Below are 22,948 nucleotides of genomic sequence, written 5' to 3' on the forward strand. Positions count from 1 at the left end.
ACTCATAAGCTTGTATTTTATCACTGGGAAAAATACTGTCTGTTGTTTTCCTTGAAGTGATAGTTCCACTTCGTACATTTTTGAGAAAGTGTCTGCTAAATACCCAATTCTGAATAACTATAATTCATATGTAAGTCCTTAAAGTGAAAATGGTGTTCCATGAGACAAATGGCTAGGCCAGATGGCAACTCAAACAATTGTACAAGTGCTTTTTCTGGAGATAACCATTGTTCTTTGGTATGTGGCAGACATACTTTCTGTGTACTTCCATTTCACCGCACAGAATATTAAAAAGGTAAGTCCTCAAGGGTCAATATTTAATAAAGTTAATTTTTTTGGACATTCTTAAGTGAAACTGGCAGACCTCAAATCTGAGGTCTTTTTTGCATTTTTTTTCCTTGCTTTTAAAAAAATCTTTATCTATTGCTCATCATTATACAAATGAGGACTCTTCTTAAAAAGGACATTTATTGAGGCATAACATAAACAAAAAACTGTACATATTTAATGTATGCAATTTCATGAGTTAGGACCTATGCATATACCCATAAAACTATCATCACAATAAATGTATAGACATAGCCACCACCTCTAAAGGTATCCTGGTTTCTTTTATGTATATATATAATATGAGGTCTACCTTCTTAAATTTTTAAGGGCACAATACTGTTAACTAGAGGTACTATATTGTGCAGTAAATCCCTAGAACTTACTCATCTTGCATAACTAAAACTTTATACCCATTGAACAACTCTCCATTTATCCCTTCCCCTGGCCCCGGGAAACCACCACTCTAGTCTCTGCTCCCATAAGCTTGACTGTTTTAGATACTACATATAAATAGAATCATGCAGTATTTGTCTTGTGATTGGCTGTTTCACTTAGCAGAATGTCCTCTGGGTTCATCCATGTTGTCACACATAGCAGGATTTTCTTCTATTTTAAGGCCAAATAATATTCCATTGTCTAAATAAGCCACATCTTTCTTCTCTCTTTCTTTCTTTCTTCTTTTTTTTTTTAATTTTTAAATTTTTTTATTTTTTTATTGAGATAAGGTCTCTCTCTGTTGCCCAGGCAGGAGTGCAATGGCACAATCATATCTCACCCAGCCTCAAACTCCTGTGCTCAAGCAGTCCCCCTGCCTCAGTCGACTGAATAGCTTGGACTACAGGCGTGCACCACCACACCTGGCTAATTTTTGTATTTTTTGTAGAGACGGGGGTCTCTCTTTCTTGCCCAGGGTGGTCTCAAACTCCTGGACTCATGATCTTCCTGCCTTGGCCTCCCAAAGTGCTGGGATCATAGGCATGAGCCACTGTGGCTGGCATCCTTTTTTTCTTTTCTTTTCGGTTTTGTTTGTTTGTTTGTTTGTTTGTTTTTTACTTTTTTGAGACGGAGTCTCCCTCTGTCGCCCAGGCTGGAGTACAGTGGCACAATCTCCGCTCACTGCAAGCTCCGCCTCCCGGGTTCATGCCATTCTCCCACCTCAGCCTCCCAAGTAGCTGGGAATACAGGCACCCACTGCCACACCCAGCTAATTTTTTTGTTTGTTTGTTTTTGTATTTTTAGTAGAGACAGAGTTTCACCATGTTAACCAGGATCGTCTCCATCTCCTGACCTTGTGATCCGCCCATCTCAGCCTCCTAAAGTGCTGGGATTACAGGCGTGAGCCAGAGCGCCCAGCCTGGCCTCCTTTTCTTTATCTGCTCATCTGTTGATGAACATTTGAGTTTTTTTCATGTCTTAGCTATTGTGAGTAATGCTGCAATGAACATGGGAATGCAGATATCTCTTCAACATATTGGTTTCAATTATTTTAGATATATGCCCACAAGTAGGATTGCTGGATCATACGGTAGTTCCATTTTTAATTTTTTGGGGAACTTCCATACTGTTTTCCATAATGTATACCATTTTACATTCCCACAAGTAGTGAACAAGGGTTCCAATTTCTCCACATCCTCACCAATGCTTATTATCTTTTGTGTTTTTTTAATAATAGCCATCCTCAACAGATATTAAATGATATCTCATTATAGTTTTTATTTGCATTTCCCTGGTGATTAGTGATATTGAGCACCTTTTTAAGATAACTGTTGACCATTGATATGCCTTCTTTAGAAAAATGTCTATTCAAGCCCTTTGCCCATTTTAAAATCAGTTTGAGTTCAAATTTTCTTTTGACTTGTGGAAGTTTCTTTTTTTCTTTTTTCTTTTCTTTCTTTCTTTTTTTTTTTTTTTTAGACAGAGTCTCACTCTGTCTCCAGGCTGGAGTGCAGTGGCATGATCTGGGTTCACTGCAACCTCCAAATCCCTGGCTCAAGCGATCCTCGTGCCTCAGCCTTCTGAGTAGCTGGGATTATAGGCAAGGGCCACCATGCCCAGCTAATTTTTGAATTTTTATTTTTATTTTTAGTAGAGGTGGGGTTTCACCACGTTGGCAGGATGGTCTCTATCTCCTGACCTGGTGATCTGCCCACCTCGGCCTCCCAAAGTGCTGGAATTACAGGCCTGAGCCACCACAACTGGCCAAGTTGCAGGAATTTCTTATATGTTTTCAATGTTAGCCCATTATAAGATATATGGCTTGCAAATATTTTCTCCCATTCTATAGTTAGACTTTTTGTTCTGTTGATTATTTCCTTTGTGGTGTAAAAGTGTTTTAGTTTGACATAGTTTCATTTGTCTGTTTTTGCCTTTGTTGCCTGTGCTTTTGGCGTCACATCCAAGAAATAATGGCCAAAACCAATATCAATAAATATTCCCCCTATGTTTTCTTCTAGGAATTTTATGGCTTCAGTTTCTTATGTTTAATCTTTAAATATAAGACCTGAAACTGTAAACTAAAAACTGTAAACTTAAACTGTAAAATTCTTAGAAGCCAAATTAATTATTTTTTTAAAGAAATTTAAATCAATTTAATTCAGTCCATTTTGGATTGATTTTTGTGTATGGTGTAAGATAGGGGTCTGATTCATTCTTTTACATTGGGATATCCATTTTTGTCAACACCATGTATTGAATAAACTGTTCTTTTCCCAGTGTGTATTCTTGGCACCTTTGTCAAAGGCCTATTGACTATATATGCGTGTATTTCTTTTTGGGCTCTTTATTATGTTCCATTGGTCCAAATGTCTGTCTTTATACCAGTAGCATACTTTTAAATTATTGTAGCTTTGTAATATATTTCAAAATCAGGAAATATGCTTCCAGCTTTGGTCTTTTTTCTCAAGATTCCTTTGACTACTCTAGGTCTTTTGTTTTTCCATATAAATTTTAGGAGACATTACAACTAATGCCACAGAAATAAAAATGATTATAAGTACTAGTATGAATAATTATACATCAACAAATTGTACAACCTAGAAGAAATGGATAAATTCCTAAAAACACACATTCTTTTTTTTTTTTTTTTTTAACTTTTTTTTGAAACAGATTCTTGCTGTCTTACCCAGGCTAGAGTGGCACAATCAACGCTCACTGCAACCTCCACCTCCCAGGCTCAAGCAATCCTCCCACCTCAGCCTCCCATGTAGCTGGGACTACAGGCATGTGCCACTATACCCAGCTAATTTTTATTTATATATATTTTTATAGAGATGGGGTTTCGCCATATTGCCCAGGCAGATCTTGAACTCCTGAGCTCAAGCAATCCACCCACCTCGGCCTCCTGAAGTTAGAAACATACAATCCAACAAGACTGAATCATGAAGAAATAGGAAACCCGAACAGACTAATAACAAGGAGACTGAATCCGTAATCAAAACCTCCTAACAATAGCAGAAAAAGCCCGGGACCTTATGCCTTCACTGGTGATTCTACCAAGTATTTAAATGAGAATTAATTCCAGCTATTGTCAGACTCATCCAAAAAACTGAAAATGGGGGAACACTTCCAAACTCTTTTATGAGGCCATCATTATCCTGATACCAAAGCCAGACAAAGGCACCAGAAGAATGGAAAATGATAGGCCAATATCCTTAATGAACATAGATGCAAAAATTCTCAACAAAAATACTAGCAAACCAGATTTGACAGCATATTAAAATCATCCTACACCATGATCAAGTGAGATTTATCCCTGGGATATAAGGATAGTTCAACATTTGCAAATCATAAATGTGATATACCACATTAATAGAATGAAGGTTAAAAATCACATGATCATCTCAATAGATGTAGAAAAAACACTTGACACAATTTGACACCCTTTCATGTAAAAAATATGCAATAAACTAGGTACAGAAGGAAGGTACCTCAACATAATAAAGATCAAATATGACAAACCCACAACTAACATTATACTTCACAGGGAAAAACTGAAAGCTTTCCCTCTAAGATCAGGAAAAAGGCAAGGATGCCCATTCTCACCACTTCCATTCAACATAATATTGGAAGATGTAGCCATAACAATTAGGCAAGAAAAAGAAATAAAAGGCATGCAAGAAGGAAACAAAGAAGTGAAGTTGTACGTTTGCATGATCTTCTATGTAGAAAACCCTGAACACTTCACACAGCAAAACAACAATGAACAAACAAAAACTATTAGAGCTAATAAATGAATTTGACAAAGTTACAAGATACAAAATCAACACACAAAAATCAATTACCCTTCTATATGCTGACAACTATCCCCAAAGGAAATTAAGAAAATAATCCCATTAACAAAAAATAGCATCAAAAATAATAAAATATTTAGGAACAAAATTAACCAAGCAAGTTAAAGACTTGTGCACTGGGGATGGCCATAGTGGCTCATGCCTGTAATTCCAGCACTTTGAGAGTCCAAGGTGGGAGGATTGCTTTAGGCCAGGAGTCTGAGATCAGCCTGGGCAACACAGCAAGACCCAGTCACCAAAAAATAAAAAGTTCAGTATGTGTGGTGACACACAGTTGTAGTCCCAACTACTTGGAAGGCTGAGGCAGGAGGATCACTTGAGCCCAGGAGTTCACGGATATAGTGAACTATGATCGTGCCACTACACTCCAGCCTGGGTGACAGTGCAAGACCCTGTTAGTAATATTTTAGTAGTATTATGAAAATAGTTTTGGCTGGGCATGGTGGCTCACGCCTGTAATTCCAGTGCTGGGAGCCTGAGGCAGGTGGATCCTTATATCCCAGGGATAAATCCCACTTGATCATAGTGTAGGATTATTTTAATATGCTGTTAAATTAAACCTGATTTGCTAGTATTTTGTTGAGAATTTTTGCATCTATATTCATTAAGGATATGGCCTATTGTTTTCTATTCTTGTGGTGTCTTTGTCTGGCTTTGGTATCAGGATAATGACGGCTTCATAAAAGTTTGGAAGTGTTCTCCTATCTTCAGTTTTTTGGAAGAGTTTGACAATAGCTGGAATAGGCTGAGCTTGAGAATAGTCTGGGCTTGAGCCCAGGAGTTCAAGACCAGTTTGGCCCACATGGCAAAAGTCTGACTCAAAAAAAAAAAAAAAAAAAAAAAGAAGAAGAAAAGAAAAGAAAATAGTTTTGATCTCATTGAACCCCTGAATAAGAGGTTTACAGGCCATACTTTGGGAATCACTGTACTATTATAAAATAAATTACTTACAGCTCACAAGTGGGTTATGGCAGTTTCATAACTGGTTCATCTGTCAGGGAATTCCTTCCCTCTTTAACCTGCAGCGCTCCTACCCATTTTTTCAAAAGTCCAACTTGAAAATTGTTTCCTTTGTAAAGCTGTCCCTGACCCCTTCCCTTTTCTTCTCCAACTGAGTTGATCTTTTTCTCTTTTGTCTTGCCATGGTACATATATATCTGCTTTGGAACTAAACAACAGTATTGCATTTTTTGTTTACATGTCTTACTTATTTCCTTAGCACTTATTGGACACTGAATAATTTAATGGGACTGAAATTTTATAGTTATTTACCAGAAAATCGTGGCAATGGCTGTTTCTTCTTACTTCTGTGGACTGTTTTCTAGGGTTTAAACACAGTACTGCTGCCGTTGAGTCACCCTGTACTATAGATGTGGGATACTCTATTCCTTATAATTGTATTAGGTTGGTGCAAAAGTAATCGTGATCTTTGCCATTAAAGCCAATAGTGCCAACCGAATAGTTCTTAGTTGAATCTCCTTACTTGTTATTTACATATTCATCTTACAAAGAAATATTAACCCACATATTCAATTCTCATTACAAGTTATACTGGGATTATGTATCTTCAATCAAATCTGTTTCAGCTTTTATATATCTTTCTAAGTTAAAGTAGTACTGATTTACTGAACTTTTCCGTTTATCATCAAAAGAAGAAAATAGCTTAAATTTCTTTAAAAGAATAATTTGGCTCATAAGAAAAACACTTTATAACATAGTGGTAACACTTATTTCATCTGAGGATTTTAAATGGATTGTTACAAAAAAATCAGTGTACATTTTCATTGTGTGTACTATTCATTTTAAGGCTTGTTGGCAGAAAAGGAGAATGCACTTAATGGATTGTGATTTTAATTGAAGGAATTTTTTGTCCATTAAGACTATTATGGGCATAGTAGTCTTTTTACACCATATGTGTTTGAAGTTCCCATCCTGCCAGAAATATATTTTTTTTCAAATCAAGAGAATTATTTCTTCTCAGAAAAAATTCTTGCACACAGAAGAGCAATCATGTCATTAACTAGAATGTGAAATGAGACAAATGGCAGAACAAACAAGGAACAAACACATTGTCATACAGGAAGAATGTGCTAGCGTGCAAGAGCTTATGCATTACTGCTGTTAAGACAAAAGTCTGATATATCAACAAAATGTAACATACTGTGTAAAAATTTTTGTAAGTGTGCGTGTGGGTGTATGTGTTTGGAGAATGGCTATTCTTGTTGGTAAGTCCTCATTATTACATTTTAGCCTAAGAGAAAATGACAGTTTTAATTCAGATATAATTCAGCAAAGACCACTGTGTAATCATTATAGCCATCAACAAACTGATTCATGTGCAGTTGGTCCAAAAGTTACAAAAGCTGTTTCTGAGTTCTTGTTTGTATCCACCATTTTAAGATTACATCAGAATTAAAGCATGCAGGACTTGAACTGACTTCAAAGACTAGACTTAGACTTCTAGCTAGTTTAGCTTTTTTATTTTATTGGTTCATGTTTTCCATTTGGCTTCCATATCCTGTTCTAGCTTGATGCCCCTTCTAGAATTTCATTTACAAGTCTTACAGCCTTGGTTGGTGAAACGCACTAATTAATACTGTGATGGAGGCTGAGTATTTTAACAATATCATGCCTCCTGCTTGGAAAAATATCTGCTGTTTTTCCATCCATGTCTAGTACCATATTGAACAGGCAAAATGCATCTTAAGTGAAACCTTAAATGCATTTTGATTAAATGCTGTTTACACTGTTACCTGTTGCCAATACTGTTAATCACAAAGCTCAAACCTTTCAATGCAACAGAAATGTGAGATTTACTTTTTCCCAATTAGATTTTTTCAAGCAAAACAGTAAAGTAAAAACAGGCCATTTTATGATTTTTTAAAGTAATACTTAAGCTAACAGCACTCCAGCTTTTAAAAAGTGGGCAATTCTATGGGTTTTGTAAATCCCTTATGACTATATTAAGCAATACTAATTTAAGGGACAAATTTCAGTTCCACAGGTCTTTGGCCTGCCTAGAAACTCTATGCTGGCAGCCAAGCTTAGATTTGCAGCTTTATGCGTATAGAAACTATGTCTAGAACCAACTTCTCAATACATTTTAATCAGTGCTATGGTGCATCTGTCATATTTTAGTTGGAGTGGAATAAACCTAAAATTATTTATTTGCCTACCAAATATGTAGCAGATCCAGAAGGGACCATATATTTTTGGTTGATTCGAACCTCACTTAACCCGTATGCGGTCTTGTAATAATGTAACTACATGTGAATTCCATATTTTTTGAGCAGCATGTAGGCGTTGTTTAGTAGGTTTAAAACCTTTGGAAAAGTAGTTGGGTGGCTTTATAATAGCTGAGCATTTTTTAGAATGTGAGATTATAGTTAAGTTTTTGACTCTTAGATTTATCTAACCCTAGCAAAGTGATGAAATGAAAAGAAAGACCAACCACTCTTGAAACTCAAAATTCATTGAGCCTGGAACATAACACTTTTGTTTGGTGTGTTGACTTGGCTACATTAGTTGGCTGGCTATAAACCAAGAGAGATGGAAAGGATGGTTTGTCAATTTGTGCTGTAGATGGTGCAATCTGCACTGCCAAGTTCAAAGCCCTATTTGCCAGATTCCCTCCTTATCCAAATCCTCATGTATTTGAAAGCTTTATGTGTCCCTTGAGACCTTCTGATAAATGTGATTCCACCATACTCCCAAGAACCCAAAGATCTAAGATTAGCTAGTGAAAAGATAATTTATAGTACACTTACCTTGAGCTCTGATTGGCAGTGTTTGTATTAGTGTAGTCCCTGTGTTCTGTCTAATGTGTGTGTGTACGCAAACACAAAGGAATGACAAGTTAGTTCCAAAACAACAATTTTTAAAAGTATGGGGGGAAAAACCTGTATGTACTTACTTAAGACTGTTTTCCTCATAATTTTATGTCTTTTCCAAGATGACATGCTCTAATTTTTTTAACATTTAATTGAAAATTTCTTTTGAAATATAGATAAATCTAATTCAGAAATGTATTCCCTGGCTTCTACTTTAAAAACACCTAACACAATTTTCAGATACTTGAACATGTATGCCTTTATAATATTCCTATTTTACTAAAGGGGGTAGGAAGAAAGCCCCAAAATGATAAAATGTATTGTTTACACTCTTTTTCACATTCTTATACAAAGTGAATGACAAAGTTATGGTCAGTACTAATAACATCTGAATTTCCTTACTATATTGATGATAATTATGATGATTGTTAGCATTTATTAAGCAGTTTTTATGTACCAGGTTGTTCTATGCATTCCTCACAACAACCAGAACCATCAGTGAAAATTATTATTTTATAGATGAAATAACTGGGGCACCAAGAGGTTTAGTAACTTGTCCATTGTTATACTGCTACAGCTTATATCATTAAAGCACAATGCCTGGCTGGGTCCTGTGGCTCATGCGTGTAATCCCAGCCCTTTGGGAGGCCAAGGCAGGAGGATTGCTTGAGCCTAGGACTTTGAGACCAGCCTGAACAACAGAGTGAGACCCCATCTCTAAAAAACAAAACAAACCATAAAAGCACAGTGCCTTTCATCATCAATTCCCTTTTAATCCCATCAAAGACCAACTCAAATTTGAATAATTACAGCACTTAGATTTAGTGTGAGAGGAGAATTGAAGTTCAAGTCTCATATTAAGCAAATTAGCCTCCTCATTTGACATTAATAATAACATTGCTTATTTCCTAGAAATACAATAGACTATTAAGTAGTAAGTGCAGATCTCATACTTCTGTGGCAGATAGATAGAATAATCTCTTTAGAAATATTTGGTTTTTCTAAAATGTGATGCTTTACTTTGGTTTTGGACTCTAGTAAGTGGCCTAAAAAAAAAGTGACTTTGTTTTTAAATTAAATTTTTATTTTTATAGATCTAGGGGGTACAAGTGCAGCTTTCTTACATGCATATATTTCATAGCGGTGAAGTCTAAGCTTTTAGTATACCCATCACCCAAGTAGTGATATGGTAACCAATAGGCAATTTTTCAGCCCTCACCCTGCTCCCACCTTCCTACCTTTCAGAGTCTCCAGTGTCTGTTATTTCATTCTGTATGTCCATGTGTACTCCTTGTTTAGCGCCCACTTATGAGTGATAACATGTGGTATTTTACTTTCTGTTTCTGAGTTAATTTATTTAGGATAATGGCCTCCAGTTCCATTCATATTCCTGCAAAAGACATGTTTTCATTCTTTTTATGGTATTCCATGGTACATAGATACCACATTTTCTTTACCCTATCCTTCGTTGAGGACACTTAGGCTGATTCCACATTTTTGTTATTGTGAATAGTTCTGTGATAAAATATGAGTGCAAGTATCTTTTTAATATAATTTTTTTTCCCTTTGGGAACATACCGAGTAGTAGAATTGCTGGATCTAATGGTAATTCTATTTTTAGTTCTTTGAGAAATCTCCATACTGTTTTCCATAAAGGTTGAACTAATTTACATTCCCACCAACAGTGTATAAGCATTCCCTTCATTCCTTTTCTCCACATCCTTGCCAATATCTGTTGTTTTTTTCTTTATTTTTTACTTTTTTTTTTGGAAACAGTGTCTCCCTCTGTCATCTAGGCTGGAGTGTGGTGGCGCGATCATAACTGTCTGCAGCCTCAAACTCCTGGGCTCAAGCAATCCTCCCAGGATCATCGCAGCCTCCTGAGTAGCTGGGACTACAGGCATGTGGTTTTAATTTGCATTTCTCTAATAATTAAGGAAACATTGACTTTGAAGACTTTTTTTTATCCTCTAGTAAAATGTTATTTGAAAAGACAATGCTTATAGGTATAATTTTGTATTGTTGGTCATATAAGAATTGATTAGCCACTTGAACTCTCAAAGTACGAAGTGAGAAAGTCAGTCTTTTAAATGTGGAAGTTATTTTTTGAATGATCTCTAAGACCCCTTTTAATGGCATGGGAACTTAAATGTATGTTGTGTATGTGTGCATACATGCATGTGTGTCAGGATGGGTTTCACATCTGAACTTTGCCATCCAAATATGCTTACACATATCCTCGTGGTATTGTTGTTCATGGGTGATGAACAATGTGGATACTTTGTAGCTTCTTTTTTACTTTTTAAAAAATAGTCTTATTGGCCGGGTGTGGTGGCTCACACCTGTAATCCAAGCACTCTGAGAGGCCAAGGCGGGCACATCATGAGGTCAAGAGATCAAGATCACCCTGGCCAACACGGTGAAACCCCATCTCTACTAAAAATACAAAAATTAGCTGGGCTTGGTGGTGCATGCCTGTAGTCCCAGCTACTCAGGAGGCTGAGGCAGGAGAATCACTTGTACCCAGGAGGCAGAGGTTGCAGTGAGCCGGGATCGTGCCACTGCACCCTGGCTTAGCAACAGAGTGAGATTCAGTCTCAAAAAAAAAAAAAAAAAAAAAAAGTCGTAGTCTTATTATATGCTATAATTGGTACTTACGTCCAGATAGGTCAAGCTCTACCACTGTAATTAACCCTGAAATCTAAGTGGTTTAAAATCACAAGGAGGCCGGGCACAGTGGCTCACGCCTCTAATGCCAACACTTTGAGAGGCTGAGGCAGGTGAATCACCTAAGGTCAGGAGTTCAAGACCAGCCTGGCCAATGTGGCCATACCCCATCTCTACTAAATAATACAAAAATTAGCCCGGCTTGGTGGTGGGTGCCTGTAATCCAAGCTACTTTGGAGGCTGAGGCAGGAGAATCACTTGAACCTGGGAGGCAGAGGTTGCAGTGAGCCAAAATCACACCATTGCACTCCAGCCTGGCCGACAGAGCAAGACTCCGTCTCAAAAAAAAAAAAAAAAAAAAAATCACAAAATGTTTGTTTCCTATCACAGTCTTAGTGGGTCAGTCATCTCTCTTCCGTGGCTCTCCTTCAAGCAGTGACTTAAATTTCTAGGCTCCTTCTATCTGTGAGGTCACCATCCTAAAACTATGACCTTTGGGTCACTGTTGAAGGGGAAGGAAATTGAGGCAATCGCACAGTGGTGGAAGGGGGAAGGGAACGTTTTATGGCAGGCCTGGAAATAGCATATATTATTCCACATCCTATTGTCCAGGATTCAGTGACATTCCCCTAACGCAGTTGCACAAGAGGCTGGGAAATGTAGAAATCTGGTATACCTAAGGAAAATGAAATGGAGTTTGGGGAACACATAGCATTGTCTCTGCCTCAGTGGAAAGGCAACTTCTTGGACAGAAAAGTGAAGAGGTACAAACTACAACTATGTTGTGACTAGCTACAGTTTCATACAAAATGTAAAATGTCCCTAATTCAGTATGTACTCTCCCTCTTCTACATAAGGGATTATTAGGGCTTAGCAGGTTCCAGATTGCAGTAGATCTAGTCTTAGAGCCAGTGGTCAAAGGAGAATGGGATTACTAAATTGTCTTCATATTCCAATAATTGAATGGCACCCAGGTACTACTTCTATGGATTCTTAGTGTTTTACCTTTATCTTCAAGAATTCGTAGATCATCTTCCTGTATCCTCAGTGCATGTTAAGATTACTAAACTTGGCCAGGCACGGTGGCTCATGTCTACAATCCCAGCACTTTGGGAGGCCAAGGTGGGTGGATCACTTGAGGCCAGAAGTTCAAGACCAGCTTTGCCAAAATGGTGAAACTCCATCTCTATTAGAAGACCCAATCCAAAAAAATATTTGCTGGGCCTGGTGACTCCCACCTGTAATCCCAGCTACTCGGGAGGTCAAGGCATAAGAATCACTTGGGGGGCTGGAGCGATGGCCTGGGTCTGGAGCCCGCCGTGTCCCCAAGGCCCAGACAGCGGGTCGGGGGTCTAGTAGGCGCGGGACTGGCTTCTCTCAGGCCGACCCTTCGATCCAGGCTCCGGATCTTCCTCGGCCTCGGGCCTCCTTCATGTTCAGGACGGAGGCCGGAGAACAGTGATCATCACACACCCCATCCGGCTTCCTGGGCCGGGCATTTTCTCTGCGGCCAAGCAGTGTTGGGATTGTAGCTGCTGGGAGCCCCCTCCTGCCGCCACCTGTCCTGCAGGAAGGGACTGACGCATTCCCACGTTCTTGCTCTGCACCTCCCCACTCTCTTCCCATTCAGGAACAAGTTTCTCTTCCTTCCCCATTGGAAATCCTCCCCCGGAGGTCCAAAACACCTATTTTAAGTGTGCCCTTCCTCAGCTCCTGGAGCACCCTTAGAAGTATTGCCTACTTATCTGGGCTGAGAATCCTTCATTTTTGAGTTGGCTTTTTTTTCGCCCTTTGGAAGATAAAAGTCCCTTTCCACCCTCTACTAACACTCTGCGCCCAAGGCCTTATCCTTTGGGGTCACCAGCTTCTTGGCCATTTCTATGTGATTTCCCCCACCCATCTGAGTTCCAGTTTCCTCTGGGCTCCAATCTCCAGTCCCTGGCGGATCTGGTCAGTCCCACCCCTAGGTGGGAGTGACCAGGGGGCTCTGGCCCAGGATCCCCAACCCTGGAAGGCAGCTCCAAGGCAGGAAGAGAATTGGGCATTGGGTAGGAACCTGGCAGCTTAGGAGTCAGGGCTCCACTCACCCCACACAAAAAGATGAAAAAGCGCAAAGAGCTCAATGAATTGATTGGTTTGGCTGGGGACAGCCGGAGAAAGAAGCCCAAGAAAGGCCCAAGCAGTCACCATCTGCTTCGCACTGAGCCTCCTGACTCAGACTCTGAGTCCAGCTCCAAAGAGGAAGAGGAATTTGGTGTGGTTGGAAGTCGCTGTCACTTTGCCAAGGGAAACTATTTACGATGCTGCAAGATCTGTTATCCGCTCTGTGGTTTTGTCATCCTTGCTGCCTGTGTTGTGGCCTGTGTTGGCTCGGCGTGGATGCAGGTTGCTCTCAAGGAGGATCTGGAAACCCTCAAGGAAAAATTTCGAACAGTGGAGTCTAATCAGAAAAGCTCATTCCAAGAAATCCCCAAACTTAATGAAGAACTACTCAGCAAGCAAAAACAACTTGAGAAGATTGAATCTGGAGAGATGGGTTTGAACAAAGTCTGGATAAACATCACAGAAAAGAATAAGCAGATTTCTCTGTTGACTTCTGCAGTGAACCACCTCAAAGCCAATATTAAGTCAGCTGCAGACTTGATTAGCCTGCCTACCACTGTAGAGGGACTTCAGAAGAGCGTAGCTTCCATTGGCAATACTTTAAACAGTGTCCATCTTGCTGTGGAAGCACTACAGAAAACTGTGGGTGAACACAAGAAAACGATGGGATTACTGCAGAGTGATATGAATCAGCACTTCTTGAAGGAGACTCCTGGAAGCAACCAGATCATTCCATCACCTTCAACCACATCAGAACTTGACAATAAAACCCACAGTGAGAATTTGAAACAGATGGGTGATAGATCTGCCTCTCTGAAAAGAGTGTCTTTGGATCAAGTCACCAACAAAACAGATACGGTAAAAATCCAAAGCATAAAGAAAGAAGATAGTTCAAATTCTCAGGTATCCAAGCTAAGAGAGAAACTCCAGATGATCAGTGCTTGTACAAACAAACCTGAAAGCAACAGGCCTCCAGCGACCGCCGATGAAGAGCAAGTACAGAGTTTCACATCAAAGCCATCAGCATTGCCAAAATTTTCACAGTTTCTTGGAGATCCAGTTGAGAAAGTTGCCCAACTAAGACTTGTCTCTCTACTAGGAGTTTCCAGCATTGAAGATCTTCAGGATTTATTCCACAAGACTGGCTAGGATGTGGATGGGAAGCTGACCTACCAGGAAATCTGGACCTCCCTAGGTTCTGCTATGCCAGAACCAGAGAGCTTGAGAGCATTTGATTTTGATGGAGATGGGAGATACTCATTTCTGGAGCTAAGGGTAGCTTTAGGTATCTAGCCTCATCAGGCATATTTTAGAAATGGACTGCCTAATATCTACTTACCTAACAACAAAACAACCCTTACTTACCCATCAGTCCTCTAGTCCTCCAAACTACTGTAGCAGATACTTTGCCACCTTTTAACTTGTTTGAAGAAGCCATATAAAAGTTATTTTTTTAAAGAAAAAAAAAAAAAAAGAATCACTTGAACCCGGGAGGCGAAGATTGCAGTGAGCCAAGATCCTGCCACTGCACTCCAGCCTGGGTGACAGAGTGAGACTCTGTCTCCAAAAAAAAAAAAATTACCAGACTTACAGGAAGCACAACAATAAGCACCACATGTGTTTCTTATCATGTAGAGGACTAAACTGGAAATTATATGATGTAGGTTTGTTTGCCTACCTTTAATTTTCCACTATATAAGAATAGGATTGGTCTATAAAAACATAAGAAGTATTTGTGGACTTCTTGTACTGGACATCATGAAGTAACTAACATCAGACCTTCCCTCCTGCCATAAACAACTATTAAACTAAACAAAATGTACAAAACAATTTCTTTTGGGCATGGGATAAGGCACAGTGCACGACTATAATCCTTGAGAGAAAAGGAGCTCAAAATGAGAATTTTACATTCAACCTTGGGGGGCAATTTTCCAAACCACTTTCAGAGAATTGGAATAGATAAATAAATTGGAGTTTGGGCCTGCAAAGGTTACTGGAAATTACAGGACAGGGTAGGTAGATAGAAAAGAGTGACAAAGAAGGAGCCCCAGGAATCCACATAGGAGTTTCCTTTGGGCTCTTGGCCAAATGGTAAACTGCATATGTGCTTGGCAAGATTCTGTAAGCTATACCAGCAAAAAACAGCTGAAGGAGCTGAAAACCAAACCTAGATTTCAGAAGCTGCACAAAGCTATGAAGACATTGGAGTTCTGATCCACTCAAGAGTGGAGATACCATGTTGAGACACCAAAAAGACCATGCCCTAGGTGTAAGGACCATGCCATATGAGTAAGAGCCAAATCCCAGAACTAAGGAAAACCGGAAATAGACTCACCATAGAGGCCTAAAATAAACCTCAACAGAATCAAAGTGATCTACCAGTAATTTAACTTTCTTTCAGAAAAATATTTGGCACTCTTCAGTGGAAGATAACAAAATCCGGAATTTTTCTATGCCCAGCATAAGATTTTTTAAATTGCTGAACATGTAAAGCAGCAGAGGAAAAACTGACCCATTATTAAGAGAAAAGGTGGTCAACTGAAGAGACTTACAGATGACCAAGATTTTGGAATTAACGCAGAAGGAGTTTAAACTCATAAATGTTTTAAAATTTAAAAGATCTTTCTCCTGTTGAACCTTATATGAGACCAAAGCCCTGCCTGGCAGCTTGACTGTAACCTTATGAGCGAGCTTGACCCAGAGTCATCTAGCTAAGACAGCTAAACCACATGCAGATTTCTGACCTACCAGATACCATGAGACAATAAATTACAATACATAAAGGAAAAGATTGAAGAAATGGCAAAAGAGATGGATGAAATTACAACAGAAAAAGAGAAACTTGACTGGGTGTGGTGGCTCACGTCTGTAATCTCAGCACTTTGGGAGGCCAAGGGGAGGGATAGCCTGAGCTCAGGAGTTTGTGATCAGCCTGGGCAACATGGTGAACCCCATCTCTACTACAAATACAAAAAACAAATTAGCCAGGCGTGGCAGCGTGCGCCTGTAGTCCCAACTACTCAGGAGGCTGAGGCAGGAGAATCACTTGAACCCATAAGGCAGAGGTTGCAGTGAGCTGAGATCGTGCCACTGCACTCCAATCTGGGCAACAGAGTGAGACTTCATCTCAGAAAAAAGAAAAGAAAAGAAAAGAAAAAGAGAAACTCTAAAAAGAATTAAATGAAAATTCTAAAACGGAAAAATATGGTAATCTGACGTGAAGAATCCAGGGCATGGGCTTCCCAGCAGATGGACACAGCTGAAAAGGGGATGAGGAAACTTAAAGAAAGGCTAATGGAAATTATCCAAATTAAAGCACAGAGAGAAAATAAAAGGAGGAAAACAGGACAGAGTTATAGAGAACAATGGGATAATATAAAATAATCTGCCGGGTGCGGTGGCTCAAGCCTGTAATCCCAGCACTTTGGGAGGCTGAGACGGGCGGATCACGAGGTCAGGAGATCGAGACCATCCTGGCTAACACGGTGAAACCCCGTCTCTACTAAAAAAATACAAAAAACTAGCTGGGCGAGATGGCCGGCGCCTGTGGTCCCAGCTACTCCAGAGGCTGAGGCAGGAGAATGGCGTAAACCCGGGAGGCGGAGCTTGCAGTGAGCTGAGATCCGGCCACTGCACTCCAGCCTGGGCGACAGAGCCAGACTCAGTCTCAAAAAATAAAATAAAATAAAATAAAATATCTAACAGGTATAATGGAGAGAGAACGGGGTAGAAAAAATATTTGAAGATAAAATGCCCTCAATTTTTCCACATTTTATGAAAGATATCAACCTACATGTCCAAGAAATTCAGAGAACCCCAAGCAGATAAATTATTTGAAGACCACACCTAGGCTCATTGTAGTCAAAGTGCTATAAACCAAAGATAAAGAGAAAATCTTAACTGCATCCAAAGGAAAAATACATAGTACATTTTAAGGTCTAACAATAAAAATGATGGCTAATTTTTTATAGGCAACAATGAAAACTAGAATGAAAAGACATCTTTAAAGTGATGAGGCTGAGCGCAGTGGCTCCTACCTGAGGTCAGGAGTTCGAGACCAGCCTGGCCAACATGGTGAAATGCCACCTCTACTAAAAATACAAAAATCAGCTGGTTGTCATGGTGGACACCTGTAATTCCAGCTACTCAGGAGGCTGAGGCATGAGAATCTCTTGAACCTGGGAGGTGGAGGTCGAGGTGAGCTGAGATCATGTCACTGCACTCCAGCCTGGGCAACAGAGTGAGACTCAGTCTCAATAAATGAATAAATAAATGAAGTGATGAAAGAAGAAAAGAATTTGTCTAGTTGGAATTCTATATCCAGTGAAAATATTCTTCAAAATTGAGGGCCTTCACTTCACCTTCCTCTTCCTCTTTGTCAGAGCCAAGAATTAGGCTGGCACAATCAGTGGGGCCAGGGTCAAGAATTTAGCTGGCAGGTTTGGCAGAGACAGGTTTAGGAAGATGGCCTGTATAGTTAGGAGATTGATTACATATGGGGATTGCCAAAAAGTATATTGAGGATAAGAGGAGCTAGGTTTTCAGTGTTGGAGAAATTACAAATATGGTAACAGAGGATGCTAGAATAAATCTTGTGGTGTTGGATTGGTATTCAAACTATTGGTGTGAATTATTTGAAATTATATAATTTCAAATTATCTTACTACAAAATAATAATTGTTGATAAGTACAGATATTTATTAACTTTACAGTGGAGAAATAAGGCACATGCCATCTTTTTAAAAATTGTGGTAAAATCCAAATAATTAAAATTTATTTATTTATTTATTTATTTATTTATTTATTTATTTATTTATTTTGAGACGGAGTCTCTCTCTCTATTGCCTGGCTGGAGTGCAGTGGCGTGATCTCGACTCACTGCAAGCTCCACCTCCTGGGTTCACGCAGTTCTCCTGCCTCAGCCTCCCCAGTAGCTGGGACTACAGGCACCTGACACCACGCCCGGCTAATATTTTTTGTATTTTTAGTAGAGATGGGGTTTCACCACGTTGACCAGGATGATCTCGATCTTTTGACCTTGTGATCTGCCCACCTCGGCCTCCCAAAGTGCTGGAAATACAGGCGGGAGCCACTGCGCCGGCCAAAATTTACCATTTTGACCATTTTCAGTGTATGTTCAGTGGCATTAAGTACACTCACAACAATGTGCAACATTGTGCAACAATCACGACTATCTCTCTCCAAAACCTTTTTGCCTTCCCAAACTGATATTCTGTACTCATTAAGCAACAACTACCCATTCTCCCTTTCCCCCAGACCCTGGCAGCTACCATTCTACTTTCTGTCTTTATGAGTTTGACTACTTTAGGTACCTCATATAAGTGGAATCATACTGTATTTGTGTTTTTGTGACTTATTTCACTTAGCATTATGTCCTCCAGTTTCATCCATGTTGTAGAATTTCCTGTTTTTAAAGGCTGAATAATATTCTGTCATATGTGTATATCACATTTTGTTTATCATTCATACATTGATGGTAACTTGGGTTGCTTCCATCTTTTGACTATTGAGAATAGGCTGCTATGAACATGGGTGTAGAAGTAACTGAGTCTCTGCTTCCAATTCTTTGAGGTATATATGGAATTGCAGGATCGTATGTAATTCTCTGTTTAATTTTTTGAGGAACTGCCATATTATTTTCCACAGTGGCTGCACCATTTTATATTCCCACCAGCAGAGCAAAGGGTTCAAATTTCTCTACATCCTTAACACTTATTTTCTGTTTTGTTGTTTGTTTGTTAATTTTTTATAATAGTCATCCTAATGGGTGTGAAGTGGCATCTCATTGTGGTTTTGATTTGCATTTCCCTAATGATTAGTGATGTTGAACCTCTTGTGTTTGTTGGTGTCTGTATATCTTCTTGGATAAATGTCTATTCAAATTCTTTGCCTGTTTGCTGCTGCTGCTGCTGCTTCTGCTGCTGCTGCTGCTGCTGCTGCTGCTTCTTCTTCTTCTTCTTCTTCTTCTTCTTCTTCTTCTTCTTCTTCTTCTTCTTCTTCTTCTTCTTCTTCTTCTTCTTCTTCTTCTTCTGCTTCTTCTGCTTCTTCTGCTTCTTCTTCTTCTTCTTCTTCTTCTTCTTCTTCTTCTTCTTCTTCTTCTTCTTCTTCTTCTTCTTCTTCTTCTTCTTCTTCTTCTTCTTCTTCCTCCTCCTCCTCCTCCTCCTCCTCCTCCTCCTCCTCCTCCTCTTTTTTTTTTTTTTTTTTTAAATAAACCAGTACTCGCTCCTTATGTTGCCCAGGATGGAGAGGCTTTTCACTACAATCATAGTGTACTGCAGCCTTGAACTCCTGGGCTCAAGCAATCCTCCCATCTCAGCTGGGACTACAGATGTGCACCACCATGCCAGACCCCTTTGCTCATTTGCAAATTGGAGCTGCTGTTGTTGTTGTTGAGTTGTGGGAATTCTTTATAAATTCTGAATATCAGATATGTGATTTGCAAATTTTTTCTACCATTCTGCAAGTTGTCTTTCACTTTATTGATATAGTCCAATTGCCTTTTTTTTTTTTTTTTTTTTGACAGAGTCTTACTCTGCAACCAAGGCTGGAGTGCTATAGTGTTATCTCAGCTTACTGCAACCTCTGCCTCCCAGGTTCAAGTGATTCTCCTGCCTCAGCCTCCTGAGTAGCTGGGATTATAAATATGCACCACCATGCCCAGCTAATTTTTGTATGAGATGGGGTTTCACCATGTTGACCAGGCTGGTCTCGAACTTCTGACCTCAAGTGATTCACCTTCCTTGGCCTCCAAAAGTGCTATGATTACAGGCATGAGTCACTGCATCTGGCCAGTTGCTCTAATTTTTTTTGTTGCTTCCTGTTCCTTTAATGTCATAGCTAAAAGATTATTGCCAAATACAACATCATGAAGCTTTTTACTCTGTGTTTTTTTCCTGAGAATTTTATAGTTTAGCTCTTACCTTTAAGTCTCTGATCCATTTTAAGTTCATTTTTATGTATGTAAGGTACGGGTCCAATGTCAGTGTTTTGCATGTGGATATCCAGTTTTCCAACACCTTTTGTTAAGAAGACTGTTCTTTTTTCCATTGAATGATCTTGGCACCCTTGTTAAAAATCATTTGCTCATATAGACAGATTATTTCTGGGTTCTGTATTGTATTCCATTGGTCTACATGTATTTCTTCATGCCAGTACCACATTGTTTTGATTACTGTAGCTTTGTAGTAAGTTTTGAAATCAGGAAATGTAATTCCTCCAACTTTGTTCTTCTTAGTTAAGATTGTATTGGCTATCCAAGGGCCTGTATTATCTTAATCAAATAATAAAAGTTAACATCACCTGTATTGAGGACAATTGATATTATATGCTGATATGGTTTGACTGTGTTACATGCTGATATAGCTTGGCATATGATATGGTTTGGCTATGTCCCCACCCAAATCTCATCTTGAATTGTAATCCCCATACTCCTCATGTGTCTAGGGAGAGACCTGGAGGGAGGTAATTGGATCATGGGAGCATTTCCCCTATGCTGTTCTAGTGATAGTGATCTCTCCCAAGATCTGATGGTTTTATAAGGGGCTCTCTCCTCTTTACTCCCCACTCTTCTCTCTCCTGCCACCATGTGAAGAACCTCCTTGCTTCCCCTTCAATTGTTAAGTTTCCTGAGGCCTCCCCAGCCATGTGGAACTGTGAGTCAATTAGACCTCTTTCCTTTATAAATAACCAGTCTTGGGTATTTCTTTATAGCTGTGTGAAAACAGACTAGTACACATGTCTGCTGACATGATGCACTGAGAAGAACACAGAATCATTTCTGTGGTATTCCTGCCAAAAACAAAACAAAACTACACACACAAAAAGAATAACCTATCTTGAATAATGAGGATATATCAGACAAATCCAAACTAAATGATATTTTACAAAGTAATTGGTATGTGTTCCTGGAAACTATCAAGGTGATGAAAGACAAAAAAAAAGGGAATTCATCCAGATTGAAGGAAATTAAAGATATATGATAACTAGATGTGACGTGTGATTAGATGCTAGACTTATAAAGATCACTCTTGGGTAGTACAGCCATTATGAAAAATACAATGGAAGTTCCTCAAAAAACTAAAAATAGAACTACCACATGATCCAGCAATCCCACTCCAGGTATATATCCAAAGGAAATAAAATTAATATGTCCAAGAGAGATATCTACTCCCCCATGTTCATTACAGCATATTCACAATAGCCGAGATATGGAATCAACCTGTGTCCATCAACAGATGAATGGATAAAGAAAATGTGGCATATATATACAATGGAGTACTATTCAGCCTTAAAAAAGAAGAAATCTTGTCATTTGCGACAATATAGATTGACCCAGAGGGCACTGTGCTAAGTAAAATGAGTCAGACAAGAAAGACAAATATCGTGTGATCTCACTTACATGTGGAATCTGAAAAAGTTGAACTCATAGACAAAGAGTGGAATAGTGATTACCAGGGTCTGGGGAAGGGTGGAATGGGAAGATGTAGGTCAAAGGGCACAAAGTTTGAATTAGACAAGAGGAATACATTCTGGAAATCTATTGTACAGCATGGTGACTATAGTGAATAATAATGTATTGTACTTGAAAACTGCTAAGCATAGATATTAAATGTTCTCACCTCAAAAAAAGTATGTGAGCTAATTAGCTTGATTTAATTATTTCACAAAAGATATGTTGAAACATGTTGTACAATGTAAATATGTACAATTTTTATTTTTCAATTACATCTTAATAAAGCTGGGGAAGGGGATGAAGAACATTATCAAGACAAAGTGAAATTTGAGTGGAACCTGTGGATTAGATGATAATACTGTATCAGTATGCATTCCCTGAATTGGGGTCATTATATCTACAATCTATTTTTAAACAATTTAAAAATTATCTGTGGGTCTGACTGGGTGTAGTGACTCATGTCTGTGATCCCAACACTTTGGGAGACCAAGGTTTGAGGATTGCTTGAGGCCAGGAGTTTGAAACCATCCTGGGCAACATAGTGAGACATCATCGCCACAGAATTTTTTTAAAAAATTATGGGCCAGGTGTGGTGGCTCACGCCTGTAATCCTAGCACTTTGGGAGGCCGAGGCAGGCGGATCACGAGGCCAGGAGATTGAGACCACCCTGGCTAACACAGTGAAACCCCATCTCTACTAAAAACACACAAAAAATTAGCTGGGCATGGTGGCGCATGCCTGTAGTCCCAGTTACTCGGGAGGCTGAGGCAGAGGAATTGCTTGAACCCAGGTGGCCAAGGTTACAGTGAGCTGAGATTGCGCCATTGCATTCCAGCCTGGACAACAGAGCAAGATGCTATCTCAAAAAAAAAAAAAAAAATTATGTACCAGGTGTGGTGGTTCATGCCTGTCATCCCAACACTTTGGGAGGCTGAAGAAGGCAGATTGCTTGAGCTCAGGAGTTTGAGACCAGCCTGGCAAACATGGCAAAACCTCATCTCTACAAAGAATACAACAATTAGCCAAGCATGGTGGTGCATGCCTGTGATCCCAGCTACTTAGGAGGCTAAGGTAGGAGGATTGTTTGAGCCCAGGAGGTCGAGGCTGCTATGATCCAAGATCATGCCACTGCACTCCAGCCTGGGTGACAGAGTGAGACCCTGTCTCAAAAACAGAAAAAAAAAAAAAAAAAAAAAAAAAAGATGTGGTGTGTGTAGTGGTCTAAGTATATCCACATATACAAAGAGACAGAGAG

At 39.3% G+C, this 22,948-nt stretch overlaps 1 pseudogene; it reads left to right on the forward strand.

Annotated features, from left to right (window-relative positions):
- The first annotated feature begins 13,188 nt into the window (after positions 1 to 13,188).
- LOC105476067 (EF-hand calcium-binding domain-containing protein 14 pseudogene) lies at positions 13,189 to 14,677 on the forward strand (annotated as a pseudogene).
- Positions 14,678 to 22,948: the final 8,271 nt, after the last annotated feature.

The sequence above is a fragment of the Macaca nemestrina genome, chromosome 8, assembly GCF_043159975.1.
Source record: "Macaca nemestrina isolate mMacNem1 chromosome 8, mMacNem.hap1, whole genome shotgun sequence".
Taxonomy (NCBI): Eukaryota; Metazoa; Chordata; class Mammalia; order Primates; family Cercopithecidae; genus Macaca; species Macaca nemestrina.